This window comes from Emydura macquarii, unplaced genomic scaffold (assembly GCF_026122565.2).
Source record: "Emydura macquarii macquarii isolate MOO-44397 ecotype Brisbane River unplaced genomic scaffold, CSIRO-AGI_Emac_v2 contig_2768, whole genome shotgun sequence".
NCBI classification, from domain to species: domain Eukaryota; kingdom Metazoa; phylum Chordata; order Testudines; family Chelidae; genus Emydura; species Emydura macquarii.
Genome location: NW_027132905.1, coordinates 37554238 through 37564499, shown reverse-complemented (window position 1 = coordinate 37564499; position 10262 = coordinate 37554238). Strand labels below are relative to the sequence as shown.

General features: G+C 39.1%; 1 long non-coding RNA gene across 1 annotated transcript; it reads right to left on the bottom strand.

The window, feature by feature from the left end:
- Nucleotides 1–1435: 1435 nt before the first annotated feature.
- LOC137165432 (uncharacterized) lies at nt 1436–5768 on the bottom strand. Its single transcript, XR_010923368.1, has 3 exons — nt 5636–5768; nt 4810–4927; nt 1436–1744 (listed from the first exon to the last, which is right to left on the bottom strand). It is a non-coding gene; the product is annotated as an uncharacterized lncRNA (long non-coding RNA).
- Nucleotides 5769–10262: the final 4494 nt, after the last annotated feature.

The following is a 10262-nucleotide window of genomic DNA, read 5'->3' as shown; positions in this document are numbered from 1 at the left end:
CATCCTTTGTGTCTTAGCAACCAAGTGAGCAAAGTCAAAGTAAATAAAGGAACATGCCTGATAAAACGATTAAAAATAATGATGGGTAATAAAATATAATTGGACAGAATAATCCTCAATTCCCCGTTCACCAGTGACACTGGCTCAACTCGGCGGTTCAGAGGAGACTTCACTGTAAATCTCATTTCTAACATTCCACTCTTCAAACTCTTAGTGCCATAGTCTATCCAAATTCACATTCTAATTAACATTTTGCCCTGAATTAGACAGGGAAGCTCAGTGGACAGGAACTGATTTCAGATATGCAGGCATGCTAAGACCTTTCTGAAGATGAGTGCTAACCCCATTAATTATATTTTCCAATTAGACTTAATTACTTATAATTAGGAATAATGCTTCATTCTTTCACTTATTTGCTTCTGACATTTTTGAGCAAGGTGTAGTGGCATGGACTTTTAATACACACAACAATGGTGAAAGTGGCTTGTCATAGTCACAATTTGTTTTCAAATCACGCTGTGACCACAGTGATCTGCCGATTAACTCAAAATATTTGTAATCTTATTTTAGAGAATTCAGATCTCGTTTAGTCACCTTTTGATTTAATTTAACTTAGCCTTTAACTATAGTCTAGTGTGGGGTGAAGGAGGAGAGAAACACCCTTTACTTCATTCTCCAGGGGTGGTCTAAAATTAAATATTTAACAATATCTCTTTCCAAGGTCTTAAACTAAGTAGGATCAGGTCTGGAGTCGAGAGGCCGCCAAGAAAATGTGGTGATTCAGTGTAATTGATACCGTAGGTGGTGTCCTGCTTTCTGATTCAATGACAATAAAGGATAATAATGCAACAGCATGAAGATAGGTTTACTGTGTTGCTTAGCTGGGCCATTTTTACAAAGACATGTAAAACCCAGGCCCTGAGCACTGCTAGTCATTAAAAATGTAATGGCCTATTTCCAACTTTAAGGGTCCACTGATTAAATTCCAACTTGGTTGTTTTTATTCTATCTCCTTAATATTATTATTCTCTTTAATAATTCATTGTTTGTATTGCAGAGCGCCTAGAGCTGCCAAACCAAGATCAGGGCTCTGCTCTACGTGGCACCATACAAACAACAGAGTACAAGGCCTTACAATTTAAATACAGACAGACTAAGGGTGGGAAACGGGAAGCATTTCGTTCCCCCCCTGTAAAATTGGGTTAATAAGTATAGAGATAGTAACTGATTTACCCACGCATAGCTGGGAATTGAACTCCTAATCTCCAGAGCTTCAAGCCCAAGACCACCCTTTTCCCTCTGACGCGGTTTTAATGGAGAAGTTATTTGCTATTGGTTCAGTTTTCATTATCAGTTGACAAGACATCACATAACTCAGCTCAGTCCATTTATTAATTAAAAATAGATGAGCACAAACAGTGAGGTTCATACATTACCAGCTCTAGAGACCAGCCATGCTTACTTCTGACAGGTTGTGCGCATACAAAGAACAAAGGCTGGAACAGTTTAATCATCAATAGATTTCCACAGTAAAGTTTAGCATGAAGGCAAAGCATTCTGAACATACAGTTTATAGCAATACCAGTTTAGCATAAGTACAAAGCATTCTGGTTCATAAATGGTGTTGACTCACATACTCTTCCTCCAAAAAAGCCCCCAAACACTGCTGTGTTGCTGGCTCCATACAGCTGCTGAAATCCACCACATTTCCATTGATATAGTGATTGTAGAGCAAATTGGGACCCTGCTGAAGAAAACGTCCTTTTCTCAAGGCCTTTGGTTGATTGTTTAACTAAAATCTCTTTCCTATAATGCTGTAATCCTAACTCTAACAGTATGCATTTGCCTCCTCTTAAAGTATTTTTTCTCTGTTCCTCTCATTATCTGCCTGTCCGGAAGACCGTGCATCAGAAACACTTATTATTTTTTAATCTTCCTGCTGATGCTATAGATCTTATTAATTTACCCGTAAACCTGTCTTGCTCATTTCCTGTCACAAGTCCATCCAAGAGGACTTCTGATAAGTAGCACTAACCTTTTCCATTCTTGATGAATAAATCTCTCATGCTGACCTCAAATATGAGAATAAAAATCAATCAAAAGATAATTTAATATTGGTGTGGGTTTTTTTTTAAAATTTACAGTAATAGTCTTGTGTAGACAAGACTAAACCTCCAATCTGTCCATCACAGTTTTATTGAGTCTGACTCGCCAAGATAGATGCTTCATTGTTAATTGTTTATTTCCTTAACATGTGGCCAGATATTCATGTTCTCTCTTCAGGTGCAGACAGTCATCTCTACACTGCAGATCCATAGATTCCAAGTCCAGAAGGAATCTTTATGATCATCTAGTCTGAACTTCTGTATAACACAGACCATGAAACTTCTCCCAAATAATTCCTAGAGCAGATCTTTTAGAAAAATGTCTAATCTTGATTTTAAAATTGCCATTGATGGAGAATCCACCATGACCCTTGATAAATTGTTCCAATGGTTAATTACCCTCACAATTAAAAATTTACATCTTATTTCCAGTCTGAATTTGTCTAAGTTCATCTCCATTCTACAGATGGGGAAACTGAGGCACTGATCGGGGGCATGACCACAGAGATTTAGCTATGAAAAGCTTTACGTAGTATTGTGTTTGTTTATTTCAACTGGTATTGAACCATGAATAACAGGACATGTAGAACTCAAAGCAATAAAGGCTATTAGGGAAAAAGGTGTGATTTTGCACACATGTCCTTGCAGAACACTGAAGGAAATGATCACTGGGGAGCTACTCACTACCTGTTGCTAACAAGTATTTCCCTGATTAAACCAGACTGAGCTGCTGCTCACTGAGAATCCATGACTGTACCCATGGTCAGACCGTGGGATTCATCTTTTCATGGTACATAATTATGACTCTCTTATAATCCACTCATAACATAGACTACAATCACTAGTGATGGGTGAACCTCAGGCAGTTCATCATTCCAGTCCAGATAAGCATCCGAAAGTTTGAATGCTCATCCAAAGGATTTCCCACTCTCTCTGGTCTAGACACTGAGTTGGCTTTTTCTGTCAGGTCTCTGCTGTTTCCCAGTTCTGTCTGGGCCAAAATACCTCTGTTGTGCTATTTCAAGTTTCAGGCCAAAGCAGGGAATTCCAGAAAACAAAAAAGGGCAAACAAATTTTTATGAACTGTATAAAAAATTAAAAAGTTTGAAGCTGAGGTTTGGTCTGAGTGCTGGGAGAAGGGTCAATGGCTCTTCTTCATCCAAACCTGGTCACCTATTCTGAATAATCATTAACATGCTATTCTTCTCTGATACGTGAGCCTTTAAAAACGCCACCTTTTACCCCATTGAGCTGCTTCTGTGCCTGTCTTGAGCATAGAGTGTTTTGAAATTGAGTCCAGATGCTAAAATCTAGGGCACTTTGTTGACTGCACACAAGAGTAACAATGGGCTAAGCTTCACTTTTTACCAGCAAAATAGCTTTGAAAAATAAAATGATCTGATTGCCGACTGGCCCTGGAGCCCCAATAACAATCAGTTTTATATCTCAGTTTTAACAACTCAGTTTTATATCTTAGTAAAACCCGAACACGTGAAAATGCACGTAGGCTAGAACTCATCCAGCAGGCTCAGCAAGACTCACAAACACAATGGAACCCAAATTGATAGTACGAGCTTCTCAGAGAGATTTCCCCTTATCATCTTAGTTTCCCCTTGTGATGCCAGAGCCTCCCTGGCTGCTTCTCAGCAGTATTCTTTCATGCAAAAGTTCTGGGTCCCTTTTGTGCCACTTTAGTCATAGTCAATTTGTTGTTCTTTTCCTCACCGCCTCCCCGACCTGCAGCTAGAATTGAAAACTGTCACCTCTTTGTAAATGGTAAACTCATACCATTTTGCTCAACTCAACAACAGAACCATTTCAGAAGGCAACGTATCCTTCTTACTAGGAAAGAAAAGTGAGTGGTATTGTGAAGTAAAGATTTTATTTCATTGGCCATTTCCAAGCCTCCTGTTGAATAAGAGATATTATTTGTGATACACAGGGCCAAACTTGCAATTAGATTAATAGATTTAAGGCCATAAGGGGCCATTTTGATCATTTAGTCTGACCTTCTGTGTCAAAGAACCTCGCCCAAGGCCATAACTTCTCATTGAGTTAGTGGATCTCTTTTAAAAAGATATACATTTGATTTAAACACTTCAAGCAAAACAAACAATAACAAAAAAAAACCCACCCTACATTAATAGCCCAAATGTTGTTGTATTACTAATGGTAAACTGTAGTGTCTTGGATCACTACTTTAAGAATACTGTAGCATTTTATACACACATAGAGTATGCACATATGTATAAGTAGGTATGCCTAATTGCAATCTCATCTGTAAACTAGAAGTGAAATGAATTACAGAGCATTTCAGAACTTTAAAAAGGCAGGTTTGTTTGAGTATAGAAATGGGTTAAGGGTCAGGGGATTTTTATTGTCTTCCAACGCAGTTCAGTTTATTTCTACAGCACTGGATAAAAGTATATATATATATATATATATTGTTTTCAGTTCCCCCAATATCTGATTGGTGAATATGAATAATTGTATTTTCTTTTATTTGTAGAAGCAACTGCCTGGGCCAAATTCAATTACATTTTGAAATTCTGCTATTATGCAGAGACCAGCAAAAGCCCTATATATATATATATATATATTTTTTTTTGTCTAAGTACGGGCAACCTTGCATAGAATCCCAATGGAGTTTCTATTGAATTTGGTCCTATGTCTAAAAAGAATACTAAACAGACGTAGACCGTACCTTCTGAAGTTCATTTCAACACAAATGGGATTTTGAAAAAAGAAGTGCAGTCCTCTAAGCTGCAAAGTCAGACTTCTGTGTTTCTCTGCTTCTTCTGAATGCTTGTATCACACTCTCCCTAGAATGTTAAGAATACACATTTACACCGAATGAGAATCTTCTCCAAAAATGAGAACTAGGACAAAAGCATTGTAAGAATTATAGCATTATACAGCAAACTCCACACTGCCCCTTAAATGCTAGCACCACAAGGATGGTAAAAGCAACCGCTGTGATGCATGTATAATCTAAACAGAAAGAGCTGTTTTCCTGTGCATGTGCTCTGCAACTTTTCTCGCTCTCTGTCTCCGCTTGTCCAGGGAATGTGGAGTGGCCTGGCCATCGGCTTGAGAGAAGCCAGATTTGAACAGAAGCATAGATGCAACTTGTTTGTTTCTGTTCTCTATTGTTTTTGGTGGGAATCAGTGATGATTCAGTTAATTCCAAGAACTCAGGTCCCAGCACTGCCATGAAACAGCTGTGAACTCAGGGATATCAAGAGTGCACGTGCCATGGAGGTCAGTATATCAGCTGCTCCCCCAGCAGGTATAACAAAGAGTAGAACACACTTCTGCTACCTTCCTGATCAATGGAGCTTGACGCTCTGAATGTCAGCACTGCAAGCATGAGCCTCTACCACTTGAGCTAAAGAGTAACTTCATCAGCTGACAGCCAAAGTAGACTTTTACCTGCTTATGTGGGGCAGCCACAAGAGGTGGAAAAGACCCACCTGCTTCTAAAACACTTGTTCCTAAGCAACCACATGTTGGTATGCAAATGAGCTCACCCAGCATGCCACTGTGTTCCAAAGTCCCGCATCGCCATGATGAGCAGCTTTTTAATTGGAGCAGCATATTCCCCATGGCTCAGTGGGCCGCTGTTTTAATTTGTGCCACTGCTTCAGCAGCCACCTGGCCTAATGGACATAACCAAAAATGAAGAATAAAATCAGTGAGGAAACACAGATTATTTTTAAGCTGCTCAGTGGAGTCATGCAGACAGCAGTGAAGTATAAGTGAAAATAGAGACAGCACCTTTGTTAATCATCTACCTTTAAAAGCCTGTGGTGGCAGTTTAAAATGGATGCCATAATACATGCCAGCAAAGTTAGCATGGAGATTCCTAAGCACACATCTTTAGTCACAGGTTCCCACTGCTGAGCCTTGCAATTAAGGCAGGAGAACAGATTTACCAGGGTTAAGTGTCAAATATTTTAGACGAGAGTTACTATAGAAACTACCTCAGCTGTTCTTCTTCTGCAGCCTCGTTGGTTCTAATAAACGGACTCGTTATTTTGTAGAAAGCACTTTGGAAACCAGCAGCACCACAGTTTGGGCCCATAGAAAATTAATGAGTGAAAATTATAGGACTGAGGGGCGCTTTTTATTGACCGTGAAGGGAAGGAAGGCAGAGTTTTCCATTACGAAGAGTTATAGCTCATTTGTTCAGTTTTTGTTGTATTTATGTTTTAGAAAAATTATATCAACGGACATTACATGTTACTAATTCCCTCGTTACTTAAATGTGTGGGAATGGGAACCAAACTGAGCCAACAGGTTATAGGAAAGTTTATTAGAAAAAGACAGAAGAAAAGGGGCACACTGGATAAAATGTTTGTATCTCATTGTCATGGATTAAATGTAACAGTGTTTCCATTATCTGTTTCCTGGTGATTTTTTGGTAATACGCAGACTCTGCATAGACAAAGCCTCGTGTTTGGCCAGGGTTGAGGGCAATACTTCTGTCATGGTCTGACTGTTTATTTTCAATTGCTCAACTGCACCAGTTCCTCAGTCTTAGGCAGTCAGCTCACGTGTGCCAGGTGCCACTGCCAACTTCCATGAGAAAAGAAGTGACCTCTGAAATACACAGCCCTACAGCTGGGGTGGCACAAACAGATTTGAAATCCCATTATCTGCCCCCAGCTGACATGAAGCCTCTCCTTGTAGGGGAGGTGAACCTGGGTCCTTGATTCATCTGTGGAGACTGAGACCTGAAAGGGTTTCCAATTCCAAAAAGGAGAATATAGCCAGTAATCCAAAGTTCAGAGCCTAATAGGAAAGAGTTGACCAAATTCTACTCTTGATTACACATATGCAGTGCCTGTTGATTTCAATGAAAGTTTAGTACACATAACCAAAGGGAGAATTAGTCCCTATAATTAGCTTTTTTTGTTAAGTGTTGATGCAGTGTCTTCTAAAGAGGGCTGTGCATTGGAACAAAACGGAGAACTACAACACACACAAGCACACACACACCAGAATAGCTAGTATCCCAGTGGGCTCAGCATGAGCCAGGAATGTGGGACACCCAGGTTCACTCCTGTTCTGAATGGAGACTCTTTTTCTCTGACCAGAAATTCCATCATGGGCCTGGCAAACCATCCTGCAGAAGTTTTGCCAAAACCAATACATTTCCCTGAAAGTTTCAGTGCCAGTGAATGATCATTTTCTGATGAAAAAACATTTGGTTGAAAAATTCCCAAGCAGCTCTACTCCTAAACGTCTTTATTATTCTCACCAGCTGCCTACTACATACAGTTTATCTACAGCAGAGGTGATCAGCAGGTGGCAGTCATGGTGCTCTGAGCCTTCTCTGCTATGGCATAAGAAGTCATTAAGGTCTCATGTTAGGTGTGTGACTTGGAGATGCCTCATGTAAGATCAAGAGGGGAGTTAAATCGCCATCCAGAGTCTGCCAAGAAAAGTATCAATTAGTTCCAAGAGTGGTAACAGCTGTGTGATCAGCTAGGGACCAGCTAGAACCACCAAAGCATTTCTTATTGGCTAGGAGCATTTAGATGTTACTTTTGGTCATTATTGCCAATCTGGGATGATAAGATAGTATTTAAAGTTTAATAAAAGGAGAGTCATAAAAATTTAATTGTAAATGTTAATGCTAGAAGCTGTATCTGAATAAAAGTTTCCAAATTATCATTTAATTTCAAGTATACTCTTTTTCTGTCCCCAAAGCCGCCAAAGGTAAGACAATTTAAAACAATAACAAGAATAATATTACACTCCAGAGAGAGACTAAAACACACATTGCTCTTTACATATAAATAAGCCCTGTTGTTAATCACTTTTATGGCGGTTCTTTCTTTCAAAGCTGGCAAAATGTTTCATTCATACAGGGTAGCGGAAGTGAATGAAAGTGTATATCCGCGACATCTTTTCTGACTTCCAGGCACCATGAGTCTTCTAATATTTTGTGCCAAGTAAAGTCAGTTGTAAAACTCTCATTGATGTCAATATGATGCAAGATAAAACACTGTACGAACTACACTGTTTTGGAGTATGTAGTTAGAGTCAAAGAACTAAAATCTAGAAGAGAGAATTTTTAGGCCCAGAATGATGCAACCTATATGAGTTCATTTGGATCTGCAATCTTTACGAATGGATAAATGATGCAGAAAATGGTGACGCTCCAATGGTTAAATATTATGTATGGCTAGGCATAGTACAATAGTGTGGGAGGATTTTTTAATGGAAATGTTAACAATTTCATAATACCTGGAGTTTTCATGTCCAGGAAATTTAATTTTCATGCACAATTTCAAGAAATAGGATTTTGATATCAAAAGTTTTAATGTCTGTGGTTTCTTTTTACAAAGCCACAACTGCTCAAAAATGGGCCTTGTTTTGCTAGAAACCTCACGCAAACTTTTTTTTTTTTTTACCAAAAAGTTACCTTTATGGATCAAAAGTGGCTCCATTTTGACTGAAAATGGTGCATTTTGAGAGAAAAATTCATAATGTATTTTAGAATTTATTATGAAAAGACTTTTTTTAAAATCTTGTGATAGAATCCAAAACCACTTAACTTGTAATTGTTTTTAATTTCATTTTGAACATTTTGCACAGCACTGCATTTAGCCACCAAAGAGACACTAGCGTCTGTTAAACTGAATATTAGAAGTTATTAGCCTGAGAGGCAATTGTTGCCCAGGGGAAGCTGAATTCAGTAATTACCTTAAGAAAGAATATACCTTGGTTCTCACCAAAATAAATCATCTGGGTATGTGTGACACTTCCCGGAGGTACCTAAGATTGTGAGGCACCTTACTACCATTTACCCTTAGTGTGAATGAGTGAGTGAGTGCCTCTCAAAAGTCAGCTCCCTGACGCCAGTGACTACTAGCAGCACAAGCGCTGCCCTCCAAGTCCTGCTCTTGATTTACCAGTTAGCAATAGGCACAATCCAACCACCGCGCCCCGTGAGCATCGCCCGCTGCTGTCCAAACCCTGCTCCACTGTAGACACATCTGGCTGAAATCCCTTTTTCATTAAGTAAACCTACTACCAGTTTATTTCTTAGGTGAAAGATAACTTAAGGTCCCCCTGCACCCTAGATATAGTCCCAGAAGTTCAGTATCTTTACTCATAAACAGGATACCCCTGCTGCTTTTGTGTTTTTCCTGCAGCCCCCACAGTCTCTTGCTTAGCATTTTGCTCAGACTGTAAATGGGCATCCATTGTGAACTCTGCAATACTCAATTTGCACATGACCAGCCAGAGAGTGAAAAATGTCTCTTCTCCACTGCCTGGCAGGAGTATGTGGATCACCTTTTGGTGACTTGCCTTAACTCACAGCCCTAGAGAACATATTTTTCAGCAAATATGCAGAACTCCTCACATATTTTCTGTATATGCATCTCACGAAGATTATGATGACCTGTGTGACACAGGCTTTCATTAGAGACTTTATATGACATTCTCTGGCAACCTAATATGTAGATACCAGGCCAACGGGATCCCTGGAACCCTTATGCACACATGTGGCCTTTGGCAGTGGGCACAAAGAAGTCCCTGGATTACAGTATGTATTGTGTGCTATATACATTCCAACTATTTCCATCTGAAATATCTGCAAATGTCTCCCTTATGGCCATGAATTCAAAAAATTTACCCATTCTCTATTTGTAATTAACATCTAAAAGGTACATGCACTTGGAGACACAGAATATCTATTATTTACCTTTGAAAGGGCAAAGATAGCAACTAAGTGCTGCAATTCATAAGGCTCTTATTTGAATATGCACTGTAATTGGCCCATCAGACATCATTAATAATAGTTTTCCTTCAACTTAGCAAGACCCAATTAGAAGACATTATTTGCATTTGCAATGGGAGCCATTGATATTTCTCCGGACCTGTAAGGAGGTAAACTACAGAATCTGAGGGCTAAACTTTACTCTCATTTATACAGGTGTAAGTCTCAAGTCACTTCGTTGACTTCAGTGGGGTTATTCTGGATTTACATGAGGACAGAATTTGGCCAAATACATATATCAAAGAACTGTTTTCAGCCACTCGTAAATAAAGGAAAAATCCTCACTAATAACTGTATGTGGTGGAAGAAGTTAGCTATTGTGTGTGTTCTTACGTTATTTCTCCACACACAAGAAAATATTT